This window comes from Ailuropoda melanoleuca, chromosome 9 (genome assembly GCF_002007445.2).
Source record: "Ailuropoda melanoleuca isolate Jingjing chromosome 9, ASM200744v2, whole genome shotgun sequence".
Lineage (NCBI taxonomy): Eukaryota > Metazoa > Chordata > Mammalia > Carnivora > Ursidae > Ailuropoda > Ailuropoda melanoleuca.
The window spans coordinates 68,728,737-68,747,509 of NC_048226.1; the positions used below are offsets into that span (position 1 = coordinate 68,728,737).

An 18,773-nucleotide genomic window follows, 5' to 3' on the forward strand; every position below is an offset into this window, starting at 1 on the left:
GAACCAAGGAGAACACTACTGCACCCAGATTCAGTCCCACCTACAGCAAGTGTCATAGGGTTTAGAACTCCCTAAGATCCCACTTACAGTTCATGTGCCTCTTGAGTCAGTGTGGGATGCAGCTACAGGTAACCTGGGCAGTTAGGTGGTGTACGAAACTGTCCAAGATAAGGCTCAGGGAATCGTGATGAGAAGAGAGGAATGTCCAGATTCACTCCTGTTCCAAAGTGAGAACTGGCAGATTTGGTGACTGGTTTCTGGGTGAAGTAGGGGGGCAGTCTCAGAGAAGCCAGCTCTCTAACTTGGGTGTGACACCAACCAAGATTTAGAGCACAAAGATAGGAGCTATTTTAAAAGTGTAGCTAGCAGGTTTCTCTTTGTACATATATTTGAGGGGATGTGGAGGGGAAATACAGTTGTCCCTGGCCTAACAAACACTCAGGTTACAACTATTCTGAAAGATGCTTATGGAATTGCTCTGACTAGGAAGATCCTAGGTAAAAAGAGACAGGACATGTTGGTTCTATCGGACCAGGTTCTTCCACTAACCAGCTATGTTCCCCAAAGCCTGTCATAACTTTCCTGAAATTTCTGGAACATTTTTTAAAGTCTCTTAAATGAGAATATTTTCAAGGTCTGTTTTCACTGTGACTTCCAAAGCCAGGTGTACTTTGATTGGCTCTCTCTCTTTTTCTAGGGTGGTATACCCGCTTGTTTTTCTTTTTCTTTCTTTTTTTTTTTTTTTTAACATTTTATTCATTTATTTGAGAGAGAGAGAGAACGAACAGTGGGGAGGGGCAGAGGGAGAGAGAAAGAGAAGCAGACTCCCTGCTGAACAGGAAGCTCGATCCCTGGACTCGATCCCTGGACCGGGAGATCATGACCTAAGCCCAAGGCAGATGCTGAACCGACTGAGCCACCCAGGCGCCCTACTTGTTTGTTTTTCAATCAGTGAGCTTGTGTATTATAGAAGCTTTGTCTCTGTCAGGGTACTGCCTGCCTCGTATGCTTTGAAGCTAGTGGATTAAGTGATGGTTACCCTCTGCAAGATTTGCAGGACTTAGACTTCCAGCACTGTGTTAATTCATTTGCTGTACCCTCTCTGGGATTTATTTGCTATCGTACAACCTTAGGAAGGTTCTGGTTTTGTTTTTGCTTTCTTTAAGTTGTGGTAAAAAACCACATCACTTAAATTCACCATTGTAACCATTTTTTAAAAAGTGTACAATTTAGTAGCTTTTAGTCCATTCACAATGTGGTGCAACCATCACCACGATCAAGTTCCAGAAGATTTTCACGATCCCACAAGGAAAACCTGTACTCGTTAAGCAGTAAACCCTTCCTCAACCCCTGGCAACCACTAATCTGCTTTCTGGCTCTTTGGATTTGCCTCTTCTGAATTTTCATGTAAATGGAGTCATAAGATATTTGTCCTTCTGTGTTTGGCTTTTTTCACTTAGCAAAATGTTTTCAAGGTTTGTCTATGTCATGGCATGTGTCAGCGCTTCCTTCCTTTGTATGGCTGAATAATATGCCACCGTATGCACATACCACATTTGTTTAGCCAAGCATCTGTTGATGGACCTTTGAGCTGTTTCCAACTTTTAGCTATAGTGAATAGTGCTGTTATGAATGTCTGTGTGTAAGTTTTTGCTTGAACACCTGTTTTCAATTCTTTTGGGTATATACTTAGGAGAGGAATTTCTGGGTCATATGGTAATTCTATGTTTAACTTTTGGAGGAACTGCCAAACTGTTTTCCATAGCAGCTGAACCATTTTACATTCCCACCAGCAATTTGTGAGGGTTCCAGTTTCTCTGTATCCTAACACTTGTTATTTTTTTATTTCTTTATTATAGCCACCCTAGTGGGTGTGAAGTAATATCCCACTGTGGTTTGGGTTTGTATTTTCCCAATGACCAGTGATGTGATCGTCTTTCCATGTGCTTGTTGGCTATTTGTATATCTATTAAATCCTTTGCCCATTTGGATTGTTGTCTTTTTGTTGTTGAAGTGTAAGAATTCTTTATATATTCTGGATACTAGACCCTTATCTATGTATGATTTGCACATATTTCTCCCATTCTATGGATTGTCCTTTGATTTGCAAGTTTTAATTTTTGATGAAATTCAACCCATCTATTTTTTTCTTTTGTTGCTTGTGTTTTTGGTGTCATATCTAAGAAAACGTTGCCAAACCCAAGGTCATGAAAAGTTACCTTTTTGTTTCTTCTAAGAGTTTTACAGTTTCAGTTCTTACATGTAGGTCTTTGATCTATTTTGAGTTAATTTTTGTATATGGTCTGAGGTAGGGGTCCAACTTCATATTTTGCATGTATATATCCATTTACCCTGACAATACTTAGGAAGGTGGTTATAAATATTAGTTTAATTCCGCAGCAGCTAACCAAATTAAATGTGCTATGATTTCCGTATATTGTGCCCATGTGTCATGGGCACTGTTGATTGTCTACCAGTATCCATTATTCCTTCTTTCTTCCTAACAGAATCCTAGTTTTATTTAGGTACCTACATCTCTCCCACATGATTCACGGTAAAGCGATCCCAGTCTGAGCTCCAGATCTTGCTAAGCCTAAGCCTGCTGTTCTCACAGTGTCATCCCTAAGGTCCTGCCAGGAGTTTTATGGGATCAAAACTATCTCCACAATAATACTAAGGTATCATTTGCCCTTTACTTTGCAGCTGACATTTGCACCGATGATGCAAAAGCACTGGTGGGTAACACTGTCACTGGCACATATTGTACACACTGTAGTCATATCCTTGTATTCTTGCATTGCACCATGCACATGCAGGGAAAAAAAAACAACTAGCTTCACTTAATATCTTTGATGAAGTAAAACATTTTAATTCTATTAAATTTTGACCCTTAAATACACATCTTTTTGAGATCTGTATTCTTAAAAATGGCAAGTATTCATAAATCCCTTCTCTGCATATTAAAGTATGATGGTTGTCTTGAGGGAAAGTACATGTGTGATTGTTTGGGTTGTGAACTAATTTAGCTCCTTTTTTGCCTGAAAGAATGACTGACAAACTATGATGACTTAAACTTGAGTATTTGGTAGACATTATCTCAAACTTGGACAAAGTGAGCCACTTCAGAGAAAACAATGGACAGTACCTGTTACCAGTGATAAAGGTCAAGCTTTTGAGCAATATTAGAATTTTGGAAAATTTGTGTTTGTCACTGTGAGCTTGACATCTTCCCAATATTTACTGATAACTTCCCAATATTAAAGACTTTTCTGATAAGATCAGTAATGATGTTAATTAGATTCTTTTGATATCATATAATGAAATGTGTCAATATTTGGAAGATCTGCATAACTCAGTTAACTAATATTTTCCAAATGACCAGTGCTTGACTTTACAAAATTATGCATGGGTTAAAGATCCATTCAAGGTGCAAGATAAACCAATGGATGTAACAGGATATAAAAAGTTCACTGATATGGTTTCAGATCCACATTATAACTAACTTTCAGGAAATTAATCTTGAGTTTGAGTGTACTATCAAGAATATCTACAATTATCTGATAAAGCTATTAAAATGCTTCCTTCTTTTCTAACTACATATCTGTATAAGACTAATTTTTCCATATACCTTAAACAAAACAACATTGACTATTTCTCAGTTTTAATTTTTACTGCAACCAATACTGATAGATATAACCCACATAAACAGCGTCCTGAGACCAACAGTTTTGAGAACTGCCAGTCTAAGCTATAATGGTATCATGGAGTTAGTAATTTTATTGTTACTAGAATTTGCCCTAGCTCTGTGTATCTTGTTTTAAGTGATGCTAACTTTCTCCTCTGTTTAAGCCAGAGTAATTAAAGGTTTACTATTGTCTACAAACTAAGCATTCGAATGGTACACCATGGTACAAATTTCAAACCAATGGACTATTTTTCTCTGATGAAGTGTATCCAATGCTAAAATATCTTCAGTGGTTTTTGTTTCCTATATTATTTAAGCATTTTCATCACGTCTTTCTGTATTATGGATAGCATAATCATTTAAATACAAGTAATTTGATTCTTATTGTTTACCATTCACAAGATACAGTGAGCTTAATACTAAACTTACTTCCTTTTGGCTAGCCCCGGCCTCTTTTTTTTTTAGCTTCTCCAAGATGTCATGCCTAACGTTGCTATTCTATCTGCAGTCTCGAATTCTTCCAATTTCTGAGCCTGTCCTGAGTAAGGCAATAAAGATCTCATGAGCCTTAGCTTAGGACTCACTGGGGTCTAGAAAGATGTTTGCTATTTACCTGGATTTGGTGCACACTGGAGGTTCTGGGCTACAAGGAGCTCCTACTCTTTCTTGCTGTCACATTCTCTGGCCTTGTCTCCTTGTTGGTTTCCCTTCCTAGTCTTTCAGTGTCCTGTGAATCCTATAGTGGACATCCAAGTTTTTTGCCTTCTCAGCATTGCTTCTCTGGAAACAACATTAATGGCATTCTGATTTTCCTTTGAGGAACCAAGTCTTCACTTAGTGCATGTGATTTTTCTAGGGACTGTTATTCAAGGTACTCTTTCCATCACCTGCCAAAGTGAAGGCAGGTGGCCCAAATTAAGGCAGTCAGGCTCTGTCTCCCCTTGGATATTGAATCTTGGTTGAAAAGAAGAAAGGATAAAAAACTGTTGAAGTTAGCACTGGGAAGAGATTTTCCGTTTCTCCTTGGTACCTGATTCCTCAGACTCTCCAGTCCTTGTCCTTTCTCAGGGCTGTATGTTCAAAGTCCCCACAGATTTGTGAGCCACCTGTATTCTTAATAGATTATTTTTTGCTAAAGGGAGCAGAGTCCAAATCTGTTGCTTTTGACCAAGAACTTGGACAGAGATGTGAAAAGCTTCTCTGAGCTGCTTCCTACCTGGTTGGGACTCTGGGGCTCTCCTTGCCTCATCAGGCTTCTTGTGGCTCTCACCCACAGATCAGAGACAAATGAATGACACTGAGGGACAGCAGTGGGATTAATTAACCTGACAACCAGCTACTTACTTGGTTGAACATTCACCATCCCGCATCTGATTCATCCATCAGATCACATCACTGTGGATATGGATTACTTGTCTGAGCCAAGTCTGCTCCCTCTGTGCCCAAGTAATATCTTAGATGCCTTCTGGAGGACTAAGCATTGCCTGGTCCTGATTCTTTTTCTCCTCATCAGTTCTGTGCTCATGAGCCCCAATATTCTTCAGACTCAAGATTTCAGTGAATTTACAGTAGAGATGTATTTTATATACATCTTTATCATACATCAGAAAGAACATGGAACCCAGCATAAGGACACCTGAATTCAAATCTAACGTTTACTATTTGCTGTGTGGCCTTGGGCAAATCATTTCATTTCTCTTAAGTCTCAATTTCCTCATTTGGGAAATAGGGGTTGTAATTATTCCTGCTTTACTTACCTTTCAGAGAGGCTGCAAGGATCAAATCTGATGATGGATGTGACAGCAGGTAATTCCACCAGACTGAGCTTCTAAAGGAGTAGGATCTTTTACCTGCATTCCAGGTACATGGCACAGCACCTGGTTCATAACAAATACAACATGTTGGTTGAATTAATCCACTTTGGGTGGGAGTCAGCTAGAACTGGGACTAAATTGGTGATGGGGAAAAAAAAGAGCAGATCTAGGAGCATGTGGCCTCACTACTCTGTTGTCTTGTTCTTTGGATCTTCTGTCAGGACCCTTTACACTAGACTGAGTTTTTGCAACACTGAAAACCTGGGTTTTCTTCCTCCCTAGGAGGAAGAAACTAGAACAGCCTGAAAGAACAACTGAGCAATTCATCAGGCTCTTGCGGCTTAGAAGGAGCTGGGCGCCCACTCTAAATGAGATTTCTATTGACACAAGGGCTCCAGTGGGGATGTTACAATGTTGTGGTCACAGGTTAGAGGCAATGTTCAAGGCTTATGTGAAGGCTTTTGCTAAGCCCAGCTGCCTCCAGTTTTGCATCAATTTGGACAAACTGCCAGCTCCTCTGCCACATTGTTTCCAGACCAGAAAGATTGCTGAGTATCCCTCACAAATGTTCCCAGAATGAAACAAGCCAGCATATAGAGGTACATGTGCCCTTGGAATGAAGCAAAGGCCAAGAGAATTTTTTTATTAACTAAAAACTTATTTATATTGAGGTCAAATTTATATTCAATAATACTCAGAGATCTTAAGGTTACAATTGGATGAATTCTTCCAAATATATATACCTAATAATGTACCATTTTACATTCCCACCAATAAGGCATGAATTGTTTCATATCCTCACTTATACTTGTCTTTCAGTTTAATCATATTACTGGGAATGATATGGTTGGTATCTCACAGGGTCAGTGGGACTTTAATGGAATTTTCTATGTTTGCTACCCCCACTTCTAGGCAGGCCAGATGAGAGCAACAGGAGGATCCTGGCGTCAGTCAGACTCCACACTTGCCTTCTCCCTGTCCTTCACCAACTTCTGCTGATATTTCCTTCATAAAATCAGACCTCTTTCCATTTTCAGAGTTATCACTGTATTTAATGCTCTGATAGTTTCTATTCTGGGGTTGAACCCTTGAACCAAGGTCAAACTCTAGCTCCTGTTCCAGAAGGGAGGGGGATCCTTGAGGGCAGATGGTATCAGGAAAGGTGTCTCCCTCTTACCTCTACCTCATCTCAGCCTTTTGGCCACCTTCAGGATTATAATTTCACTGGAGTGTGCAAGTCAGAGCAGAAACCATGGCCATTCTAGTACGTGGAACAGAAAGCTCTTTGGGTATTGAAGATGATTTCCAGCAATTATAGGACTTAATCCAGTGATCATCAGAGCTTCATCAAGAAAATACAGTCAAGGATGACTTCAAGGTTTTGAGTCTAAATTTGAGTCTAAAAGGCACCTCTCTGTTGATCCTTAGACTTTCATCTCCAAAAAAACCATTGGTTTATGGGAGCTCTCCAGGGTACTGGACTTTTGCCTGAAAACACCTCTGACACCAGACTAGCATTCTATGCCTGCATCTAAATAGTATCCCTGTGTGTTTTGAGCATTGTCCTCCTGCTAACAGCGTTTAATCCCAACTCAAGTTCTGCATGCCTATGACTATCTTTAAGACATCCCTCTACTTTTTCACCTCCTCAGCCACTATGTTAGGTCAAGCTATCATGGTCTTCCAACTTAGTGCTTCTCAAAGTTTAATGTGCAAATGAATCACTTGGGGATCTTGTTAGAACAGATTCTAATTCTAGATTTGGGGAGGGACCAACATTCTGCAATTCCAACAAGCTCATGTGTCAGTCTGATGCTGCTGGTCTATGGATCACACTGAGTAGCAAGGCACTAATTTTCCCACTACCACTTCTGTCCCTCAACACTAGAGTTACCATTTTGAAAACAAACCCTGTCAGAGAATTCTAGTTATGCTTAGAATTAAATCTAGTCTCCTTGTGGCTAGCAGACCCTTGCTGCATGGACTGGCATCTCTTTACCTTCCCTGCCACCTTAGGTACATCCTTCTCCTCATTCTCTGTACTTCAGTCTCCTGGAACTTTCATTACATTTACAGAGGATCACATTCTTCCCAACCCCAGGGCTTTGTACATGCCATTTTCCCTGCTTAGAACCCCTTATTTTTTGTGGGACTATCTCTTTCTATTATTTAGGGATCAGCTTAAATATTCCCCTCTTAGAAATACCCAGTTGGAAGGTAAGCTCCATGGTGATAGAAACATGTCCTTTTGTAGTCTCAGCACATAGTACACACTGTGTATGGTATATAAATACCACAACTTCTACCCAAACTGGTCCTGAGTAACATAGGTTTTGTTGTTTGTTTGTTTGTTTGCCAGTTTCAAATAGATAACTTGGTTTTCTGGCAGGTACTCCAATCACTGATTGCATCCCTGAACAACTGCCTATAGCTTTTTTTTTTTTTTAAGATGTATTTATTTATTTTACAGAGAGAAAGAAAGAGAACAAGTGAGGGGAGGGGCAGAGGGAGAGAATCTTCAAGCAGACTCCCCACTGAGCTGGAAGCCTGACTCAGGGCTCGATCTCATGACCCATGAGATCATGACCTGAGCCGAAACCAAGAGTCGGACGCTTAGCCAGCTGGGCCACCCAGGCGCCCCAACAATTGCCTATAGCTTTCTAACTGCTTTATCCCTAGATTTCCCGCATGTTAACCCATTTTATTCTCCATCATCAGCTAATGAACCTGAAACACCCAAATGTGCCTATGACCTAATGCCCAGAACCTGTTAATATGGTACCTTACATGGCAAAAGTGGCACTGAGGATGTAAGTGAAGGATCTTGAGATGGGAAGACTTTCCTGAATTATCTAGGATCAGAGTCAAAGAAAGGTGATGACAAGAGCAGAGGTCAGAGAGAGAGATTTGAAGTTGCTATGTTGCTGGTTTTGAAGATGGAGGAAGGGGTCATGAGCCAATGCAAATGACCTTTAGAAGCTTGAAAAGGCAAGGACTTCTTATCTCCAAAACTGTAACATAATAAATTTGTGTTGTTTCAAGTCACTAAATTTGTGGCAACTTGTTACATCAGCAGTTGAAAACCAATACAGTTAGTAACATAGTACCCAAGTACCAGCCAAGGGTCATCCCTACAAGCAGGTCCTTCCAAAGAGCAGTGTCAGTCTACAACGTTAACCCTCTCCTGTACAAGCCTATAGCCAGCCAATCATCAAACATGTGAGAAGAATCAGCCAAGATCAGCAGGTCTGTCTACCCACACTACACCCAGCTGCAGAAGTATGAGTGAGTCCAGCCAAGACCAAAAGAAATTCCTAGGATATTACTATTATGGGCAATAACATTAGACATATTTTAAGCCACTGAATTTCATGATGGTTTGTTATACAGCAATAGCTAACTAATTCACATGGAATTCAAGGCCTTTGAATAGGAATTCATGAACCCAACCTGTATACCTCATCTTATATCTTGTTCAGCAACTATTTTATTTATACTGGTCTACGTCATGTCAACCAATCTTTGTTTTTTCCTATCACCATACTTTCCTCCATGTCATCCCCTTACTGAAATGCCTTTTTCATCCACATCTTTGCCTACTATTTCAGAATGTAATTGACAGGCATTTGGCATGTACTTTTGTAAGCATCTGACTTTTCAAGTCTAGTCAACTGATGCCATTTGGAATTTGGTTAGGATGATGTAGTATGTTACTAGTATTAAAAAGGCTTGTAAGTCATTGCCATCTGCAAGCTCTCAAAAGAACAAATACTTTCAAAAACATTTCCCCTTAGACGAGAAAGTAGAGTTGATGAGAGAGCTGCCAGTTATTTTTTCCTATTAGTGAGAAGGAGGTTTATTGATTCCTTGAGTGCTTATGGAGCTCTTATTTCTTCAGTCCCATAGCCAAACTGTCTTGTACTCTCATTGGCACTTTATTATTGTATTTATAAATGCTAAGAGCTCATCTGGCCCAAAGTTAGGCAGCTTGTTGTATTTCCTTGCCATCTAAGAGTTAAAGCTAGCTACAAAGTCTTAAAATCAGCCAGTGCTCTGAGGTAAGCGCTGCAAATCTTGTTGACAATCACAGAATAGCGAATCAGCAAATACTCTCATTGGATTGTAAAAAAGAAACACAACAACCAATATTTATGGACTACTTACTCTGTGCCAAGCTTTGGGCTCACTTATGGAGATACAGAGGTGAATAATACAGAAATAGTCCTTAAACTTATGGAATTTATAACATTATGTAAAAACAATAGTTAATGTCAGAAGCAAATAATATCCCTAGGTCAGCAATGAAATATAAAGGCACTTGAGGATGAAAAAAAAAAAATCTGACAATCATGATGTCATCTTAAGGATATCCTAATATCTTTTGCATGATATGACCCTATACATTTCTGGGTTTTGTGCCAATATTTCATAACAGTCCCGTACTCAATAATANGTGAAATATAAAGGCACTTGAGGATGAAAAAAAAAAAAAATCTGACAATCATGATGTCATCTTAAGGATATCCTAATATCTTTTGCATGATATGACCCTATACATTTCTGGGTTTTGTGCCAATATTTCATAACAGTCCCATACTCAATAATACATATTGAGTGCTGACTATATTCTAGGCATCTGTTTGACACTGAGGAAAACATGAAAAAGACAACATAGTCCAGCCCCCGTGAGTCATGCATTCCATCTAAACATTAATAGCAAGAACAAAATATCTGGGTCACAAAAGTGTGGTTCATATTACATTAACCTATATTCCACATTATTGCAATTTTTATATTTTGTTAAATCATCAAATACACTCCTAAAAATTTAGTTATTTTCTGGCCCTGTTCTTTGATAGAGAGAGATGTAGATTAAGTGGATGGTCAGAGTTCAATTACGAATAAACTGCAAGAATGAAAGAGCAGACCTTGGGACTTCCAGTGATGTTTTCAATGGACTACCCAAACATCTCACTCTTTGTATAATGAATGTTGTGAAAGGAGCACTGCACTTGAAATCAAGAGTCCTTGGTGCCCCCTTTGCCATGAAACACAGCTGTGTGGTTTTGGGCAAATGACTTTAGACCTTTTGTCTCCTGGAAAAACAGGAATTTCAGCTCTGCTCAGCTCAAAAGATCTGTAACTCTCTGATCTATTTTTCCCGTATACTTGTTATGGACATTCCTCTGTGACTTCTCAAAGTTTAAATTTGTTAGAGAGAACTGGCAACCTAGACAGAGAACTGTCAGTAAAGTCATGTGGTGCTACTATTCATTTCAGCAGCAAGAACATGGGCAGCCAATGCATTTGCTAATTAACCAGAGCCTCTTTGTTTTTAGGCAAACAGGATTTGGGGCACTAGCCCGGTAGGATCACTGACTGTGAAAGCCTGTTTTAGCCCCTGTTTCACAGAGAACACTGAGCTTCAATTTCAGGATGTCAGCCCTGGCGCTGGGACCAGGACAAAGAGGGAGGGGGTGCTAGGGCGTGTGTGTGGCCTTTGTAATTCTGCTCACCCACAGACCAAAGGACTGAAAATCGTGCATTAATTTGCCTTTTAAATTTTCTTCTGCTCCGGAGCATGAATGGTTTTTGCCTCAGCAGCCCGGGAACCCCTGGGGATACAGGCTTTGCAAGTCAGTCACCTTAAAAGCCACCAGGGGCCAGTTAGGGAGATTTCTTAGCTTGAAAATGTAAAGAGGAGTCAAGCAAAATGAAAAATATAAAAATGTATTAAAATCCCCCCAACAAATATGGATGCTTTAAGAATTTCCGGGTACTTTGTGGAGGGGAGCCCAGCCGATTGCTTCTTACTAGGGAATCTTGCAAGTGAAACCCTGACAGCACCCAATTGATGGCTCACTCCTTCAACCCTGGGTGAAGAATGATGACATGGGCAAATAAATATTAATGAAGCCATCTAGGGCATCAATATTTATAAAGAACTATTAATGTGTAAAAGGCAGAGGGCAGGGGGGATAGAGAGCACCTCTGCCTTTAGCTGCTGCCTGGCTGCAAAGGAATTCTTGCACCTCACCAAAACTACCTCCCCATCCCTACCAGGCCTCGTTATTTAGAGAGTCAACCTCTTGTTTTTATAAAAGGTACGTTTTGGTTATCATCGCTGAATATCTCTTCCTTCCATCTTCCTGGCCAACATCTAATCCAGCATGACCTGTCCCGTGCCCCTGTGGATTCCCGAGTGTTCTTGTATCTGTCACGGCTGCTCAGGAAATACAAGCACTTTTTAATATTCGCTTGACTGAGACACAATGTGAAGTTGAGTCTGTTCTGTGCAAAGAAGCCAGCGTCCTGGGATTGTTAGTAAGATTAAATGTTATAAGGGTTGTTAGTAGGATTAAATGAGCAAATGCACAGGAAGTTCTAGTGCAGACTCGGACGTATGGGAGGCATTGGTACACTCTACCAGCGAATTCGTCGGGCCCTGGCAGGAACCAGGTGGCACATTCAAACCAAATAATCCCAGGAGGGTTTAATAAAGGGTCTACAGGTATTTACAAAGGTATGAGCAGCATGTAAGGGTTAAAGACAAGGGATACTGCAGTACTGTGGGGATAGTGATAGTAAAAACCCTAAAGGGGTTAGGGCTAGGGGAGGGAGTGGTTCCCAGATCCCAGAAAGGGCTGTAGGGAACTGCCTCCCCCCCCCAACAGAGCTGAGGTCTTCTAGAAGGAATGCCGCCAGCCCACGTGATCTGAAGGGAGGGAGCACCACACCCTGGGGAACAGATGCTGCTCCTTGTCTTTCCTCCTTCCTCCCTCCCTCAATTCCTGCCAGTACCTCCTTTCAGCTGAACCCAGCTGGAAGGGAACCTGTTTTTACAGTTCACATGGGTCAGCCGTCTGCATGGGAAACGGGGATGTTCCCTGGAGGGTCACCTCAGTAAATAAATAAGAAACCACATTTTGTTAATACCTCCGTTATGTAAATAATGCTTCTAAACCAAATGAGAGTTTGAAAACAATTTGTTCTCTTCCAGTAGTGCTTTCTCTTTTATGTTATTTATTCAGCAAATACAGATAATAAAAAATTTACTCAGTGCTCTTCTGAATTCATCATAGTTCCTGGTTCAGTTGTACCCCATTGAATAAAAATTCTGTTTTGATACATCTCAAAGATCCAATCAAGTAATTCTGGGATATTCAAATTTGGAGTTTGTATTCACTTGTCAGGACAGCCACAACAAAGGAGCACAACTGAATGACTTAGAAATGTACTGTCTCATGCTTCCAGAGCTAGCCATCTGAGATCAACCTGTCTGCAGGGCCATGGTCCATCTGAAGGCAGTAGCGAAGATTCTGTACTAGATCTCCTTCCTAGTCTCTGGTAGTTCCTTGACCGGTGGTAGCATATTCCAATCTTCACATGGTGTTCTCCCCATGTGCATATCTGTGTCTGTGTCCAAATCTCTCCTTTCTAAAAGGACAACAATCATTGCATTAGGGCCCACCTGAATGACCTCACTTGAGCTTGGTTACCTCTGTCAAGACCCTATGTCCAAATAAGGTCAAATTCTGAGGTATTGGGGGTTAGAATCCCAACATATCCTTTTGTGGGGGCACAATTCAACTCCTAACAGAATTCTTTGGGCTAACGTTTCCTCTTCAGGGCAGACAATAAGAGCTGGCTGTGGGGTTATCTCTGTGCCCTGCTTCCACCGAGCTATGTAAGCATCTACCTGTGGGGAATGATAGGTTGTAGCTGGGGGTAGCTTCATGAAACAAGGGTCCCAGGGAGATGACTCCCTGATATTAAGAAACAAAGAATGAGAGCAAAATTAATATAATCAGCCAGTTTAAAGGGAATCCATGGTGGCATGTGAGAAAACGAAGCACTTGATGTTACAGGAAGCAGCAGGACACAGAGCCCCTTGGGGACTTGCAGAATGAAAGCCCCTTCTGGGCACTTGTGGAAGCAGCCTGTGCCAGAGCCCCTCCCCCCATCCTCCCACACTCCCCCCTGTAGAGTGCCCCCTCCAAAGCTTCTGGGAGTCCACAGCACATCTAGGCGAAGCCAGACCCTACTGGAAACAGTTTAGACCATCAAGTCCAGAACAACATGAACGTGGTTAGCCTGTTACTTCCTCACCAACCTCTTGCTCCTAAAATCCTTGGTCAGTGACAAAAAGCAACCTGTTTTTTTGGCCCCCTCCCAGGGCCCCTCTTCCTCCTGTTCCTCCCTCACCCCCAGTATCTGCTACCCTTTCTTGTATGCCTTCTCCCTTACATTAAGCACAAAAATGAATGTTAATATTTCCCAGGATTTTGTCCTTAGCCCGTCCACTTTTCTTCCTGTGCAGAGCCCACGGATCACCTTCTTCAGTGTCCTAGTTGCAACCACAGTCTATCTTCAATTTCTCTGTTCTCCATGTCTGCGTCAGACAGAGCCCTGCATTTGCTCTAGTAAACCACCTGCCACAGTGAATGTTTTCATCTCCTTCATGAAACCATGTCTTGTTTGTCATTGTATTTCCTGGTGCCTCAGAATGATTGACATGTGATTGTCACTCAATAAGTATTTGCTGAATTGTGCAGGACAAAACAACTCCAAAATATTTATCTTGACAGCCCTCCCGAGCTTTAGACGCCTCCTTACATCTGCCACCCATCATTCCGTAGGTGCCCGCATGTCCCAAACTGGACCACTCGCAGCTGCTTTGCTACCCCTGGATGGCCCAACTGGTCCCCTCGCTGCCTACACTGGAAGCCTGCGAAGCCATCCTTTACCGCACTCTCTGTTTTCAATCACGGGACCCTAAACATTTCTCAGGCATCCCCTCCTGCAGTCCGCCCTCCACCAGAATGCAGGCTCCAGGCACCTGCTCTGTTCACTTGCAGTATTCCAGTGCCTACAGTAAGGCCCGCCACATAATGGGTGCTCAAAAATATTTGTTCGGTGAATGAATCCTGCTAACACCCAAGTTCAGAGCGTGCACAATTTCAGTTATCTGTGCTGCTTCACAAACCTACCCAAAGCGTAGTGGCTTAAAACAACACTCAACTCTTATTCTGATGGGGGGTTCTTGGGGCTGGTTTGCCTGGGCTCATTTACACGGTGGCCATCGGGGATGGCTATCTGAGTGGGGTGCCTCCGTTCCCCACCTTGTCTCTCATCAGCCAGTAGGCTTGCCCGACTTCCATGCAGCATGGGGCTCTCAGAGATCCCAGGGAGAGAACCGGAAGCTGCATGGCCTCTTAAGTCCTAGGCTTGAAAGTCACATTAGGTCATGCCTGCTGCATCCTATGGATAAAACCCTGTCACAAAGCTAGTCCAGTTCAAGGGTGTGAAGGATAAAACCTCTTCACAGGAGGAATGGCAGTGTCACATGAACACAGGAAGACCTGGTTCACTGGAGGACGGCGGCACCATCCCTCTGTTTCCTGGAGCAGCCTCTGGCCGCCTGAGCTTATGCACGCTTCAAATCTGCTTTCCACATAGCTTCCAGAACCATCTTCCCAAAGCACAGATCTGACCCCGCTGTCATCTTCCTTCATTTTCTTCCAAAAGATAGAAGCTGCCCACAGATATCCTTTGAATAGCAAATGGTTAGCTGTAATTACAGCTCCATCTACCTTCCACTGACAGTATTCTGGTGCAGTGCAGACAGAAAGCTCAGGATGCGGCCCGCGGGGACACCACAGCACTTTGTGGGTGGCACAGAGATACCCCCACCGAGTGTGGCGACAACAGCCTGAAGTTGCTTTTACGACTTGGCCATCTCCCCATTCTGACTGTGAACTGAAGGCTTACAAAATGGGGAGTGGCAAAGGGGAAAGCTGCTTGGAAGGGAGGTTCCACACCAAGGGCAGGCCTTGGGAAAAGGCAGAAGCTGTGGGGAGAGGGGGTGGGGTAGGGGATGGAACTGGGACCCTCTCCCTCCTGCCTCAGGGCTCTGTCAGTAACTAAGACAGTCCATGAATCTGGAATGATGAAGAATGTACGCTTTCCTTATCTTTTTGTTCGTCGTTTCATTTCAATTTATGGATTGTCAGTGTTGAAAGAGACGCAGGCATCTTAAGTGCTTTTGCTAACAAGCTTCTGAGAGCCAAGCTGCGCTCATTAGCATCCTGGGGAAGTACTTCCCTAGCACCCACCAAATGCTCCTGTGCAGCAGTCCCCGGTTTTGCTCCCGCACAGGCTGTGTCCTCACAGCACCCGGCAGGAGGTGATGGAGAATCCTGAGATGGAAGGAGTGCAGGGATGGCCTCAGGTGCAGGAAACGCATCTCTGCAGATCGCGTTCGCCCAGTGCATGGTTCATGGTTCAGAGCTGTGGGATTAAGGCAGGGTGGCAGATGGCTCTTGTTTACAGGGAAAGGTTGTAGGAAAAAGTGGGCCGAAGGGGATTCAGCTCAAAATGCACCTCCTCTAACCTTTATTCATAGGCCCCAGCACCAGAGGAACACTTGGAGGTTCTCATTGTTCTGAACAAAATGACAGAGGGCAGGGTGCTAACAGTTTAAATGAAGAAGTAGATGGGGATCTAGGACAATGGGGAAGCCAGAAAAAGGATGTGCGCTGGGGCCAATCGGGATGGGGCACCCAGAGCCAGGTGTCCCATGTTTGAAGCCTGGGTGCTTCCCTCCCCTACCTGGCAAGGTGAGGGGAGCTAGAATGCCCATGTGATGGCCACCAAGACAGATAACCCTGGAGCTTCAGAAACCTGGGATCTTGGAAGATGAGGATGCTAGAAGACAACAGACATCCACCTTGGAAGTAATGGAACTGGAGGGGGGGCCCCAGATACATCTGCCAGCTAACTCTGCCTTTGCTCTGCTTGCAATTAGAACCTGAGATAGAACATTTGCAAGTGGGGATGATGGCTCCCACCCACGGAACAAAGTTTTCTAACGTAACCAAGGTCACTTGCTCTACCAGGTTGGGTACAATGACCTACCACCCCTAGAGTGGTCCCGAGGCCCAACACTGGAGGCCCCTCATGCCTCCATTAGCAGGAGGTCCACACCTTCCCTCATCAGGTCATTCTCCGTGGTATCTCAGAGCCCTGGGGGCTCCCTTAGTGCAAGAGATCAGTCCTATCTCTCCTACCTCATGGGAGAAACTGGAAGTCCAGTCATCCCATTAAAGAGACCTCTTCTCTGCTGTGGTTGCCACTGCATGGCATAACTAGAAGACCAGCATCCCTGCAATGTCTTGCTCACTTTAAGAAAAACCTCATATCTGCAGCCAACTTCAAGGTCCATATGGCAGTGATTTGGGGGCAGGACTCACTCTCCTCCATCTGCCCTAGAGCTGTAGCCCCTCCCTATGTGTTTCCATAGCAGACCTCTTACTTCTCATGTAATCTCTACACACAACTAGGGGCTCAAACTCATGACCCTGAGATCAAGAGTCACATGCTCTTCCGACTGAACCAGCCAGGGGCCCCTCCATAGCAGGCTTCTTAATCACACCTCTTTGACAGCCCCTTCCACATAGCCTCGCTATTCTTTCTCTAAATATCTCTTTCTCTGTCATTCAGGAGTCTTAGAACTTGTAAAGTGCCTGACATGTACTCTAAATATTTGTTGAATGAATGAATGAATGAAAGTTACTTTAGGAAATACATAAAATCCCAGCTTATATTTATACAGGTCTGCAAAGGAGTCTAGGGAGAATACAGAAAACAAAAGTAGGCTAAAATCTTCAAGTTACATAGGGGGCATCAAAAGATGGTATTTCATTCCCTTGCTTTGATCACTAGAAAAATATATATTCAAATATTTTTTAAAAGAGATGGCTTTTTCACTCCTCTGTAGTTATTCATTGAAGTGGCTACTATGATTTTACATGAGGAACCTGAGGCTCAGGTTGGTTGAGTGACTTGACCAAGGTCACACAGCTAATAAGCAGAGGAGGTAGGTCCTATACTGAGACTCTCTGCCTCCAAGTCTCTTTCCAGTAGGCCACACTGATTCCTTGGGACCCTTCACATAAAACCATTGATTGATTCATTTGCTAAGCTCCTAACTTGGATTAGGCACTGTTTGAGGAATTAGGGATAGAAGGATACAAAAAATCTATACTCTCGGGGCGCCTGGGTGGCACAGCGGTTAGGCGTCTGCCTTCGGCTCAGGGCGTGATCCCAGCATTGTGGGTTCGAGCGCCACATCAGGCTCCTCTGCTATGAGCCTGCTTCTTCCTCTCCCACTCCCCCTGCTTGTGTTCCCTCTCTCGCTGGCTGTCTCTATCTCTGTCAAATAAATAAATAAAATCTTTAAAAAAAAAATCTATACTCTGGTAGCACAGAGAGGAGTGATCCATCCTGCCTGGTGGGTCAGAGGTGGTTTACAGAGCAGTGGCATCTGACCTAGGCCTGCGTCTCCTGATTAAGCCAATAAATCCCCTTTTTGACCTAAGCTAGCTTGAGCAATGACAAATAACTTGCAACTAAAAGTTTCCTCAGACATGTTATATGGGTGTACCAGAATTTATTAGTCAATCTAATACTGTTGGACATCTAGGTTGTTTCTAAAATTTCACTATTATTACTAAGATTATGATGAGCCCTTTTTTAAAAAAAATTTATACTAAGTAATCTCTACACCCAACATGGGGCTCAAACCACAACCCAGAGATCAAGAGTCATATCCTCCACTGACTGAGCCAGCCAGGCGTCCCTAAGATGAACCTGTTTGCATATACATATTTGTGTACATGTCTCAAAGGGTCAGAGGATATACCTTTGATCCCTTTTACCATACTACCTTCCAGAAAGATTAATCAATTATTCTTCCACCATAATTGCAAAAGAATGCCAATTTTATCTCCAACAACCTACTTACTAATTGCAAGGTCCTGTATTAGGACTAGGATAATATGCATAAAAATACTTTATAAATAGTTATTAAATTTTTATTCATTATCAAAGAGCTTTTCTCTTAAGAAGGGGAACTGTCATGTTTTGAGTGTTTCCTATGTGCCAGGCACTGTACCAAGAACTTTACAGGCATCATGCTTTTTAAATTTCCTAACAACTCTTTAAGAGACTATTTTTTTTAATTGAAATGTAACTGACATACAAAATTCTGTTAGCTTCCTGTGTATAACACAGTGATTCAACTTTCGTAAACACTGCAAACTGATCACCACAATAAGTCTAGTTACCATCTGTCACCTTACAAAGTTAATACAATATTACTGACTGTATGCTGCAAGGGACTATGATTATCCCCATTTTATAGGGGAGAAAGCAGGCTCCTAGAATTGAAGCAATTTGTCCAAGGTCAAATGCAAAGCCAGCGTTGGAACCCA

General features: G+C 42.5%; 1 long non-coding RNA gene across 1 annotated transcript in view; it reads right to left on the reverse strand.

The window, feature by feature from the left end:
• Positions 1–18,773, reverse strand: part of LOC109491331 — a 44,079-nt gene that overhangs the window by 15,887 nt on the left and 9,419 nt on the right. The window contains exon 2 of the long non-coding RNA XR_002144683.2: positions 5,443–5,562. This is a non-coding gene — a long non-coding RNA (uncharacterized LOC109491331). The remainder of the gene's footprint in view (positions 1–5,442; positions 5,563–18,773) is intronic.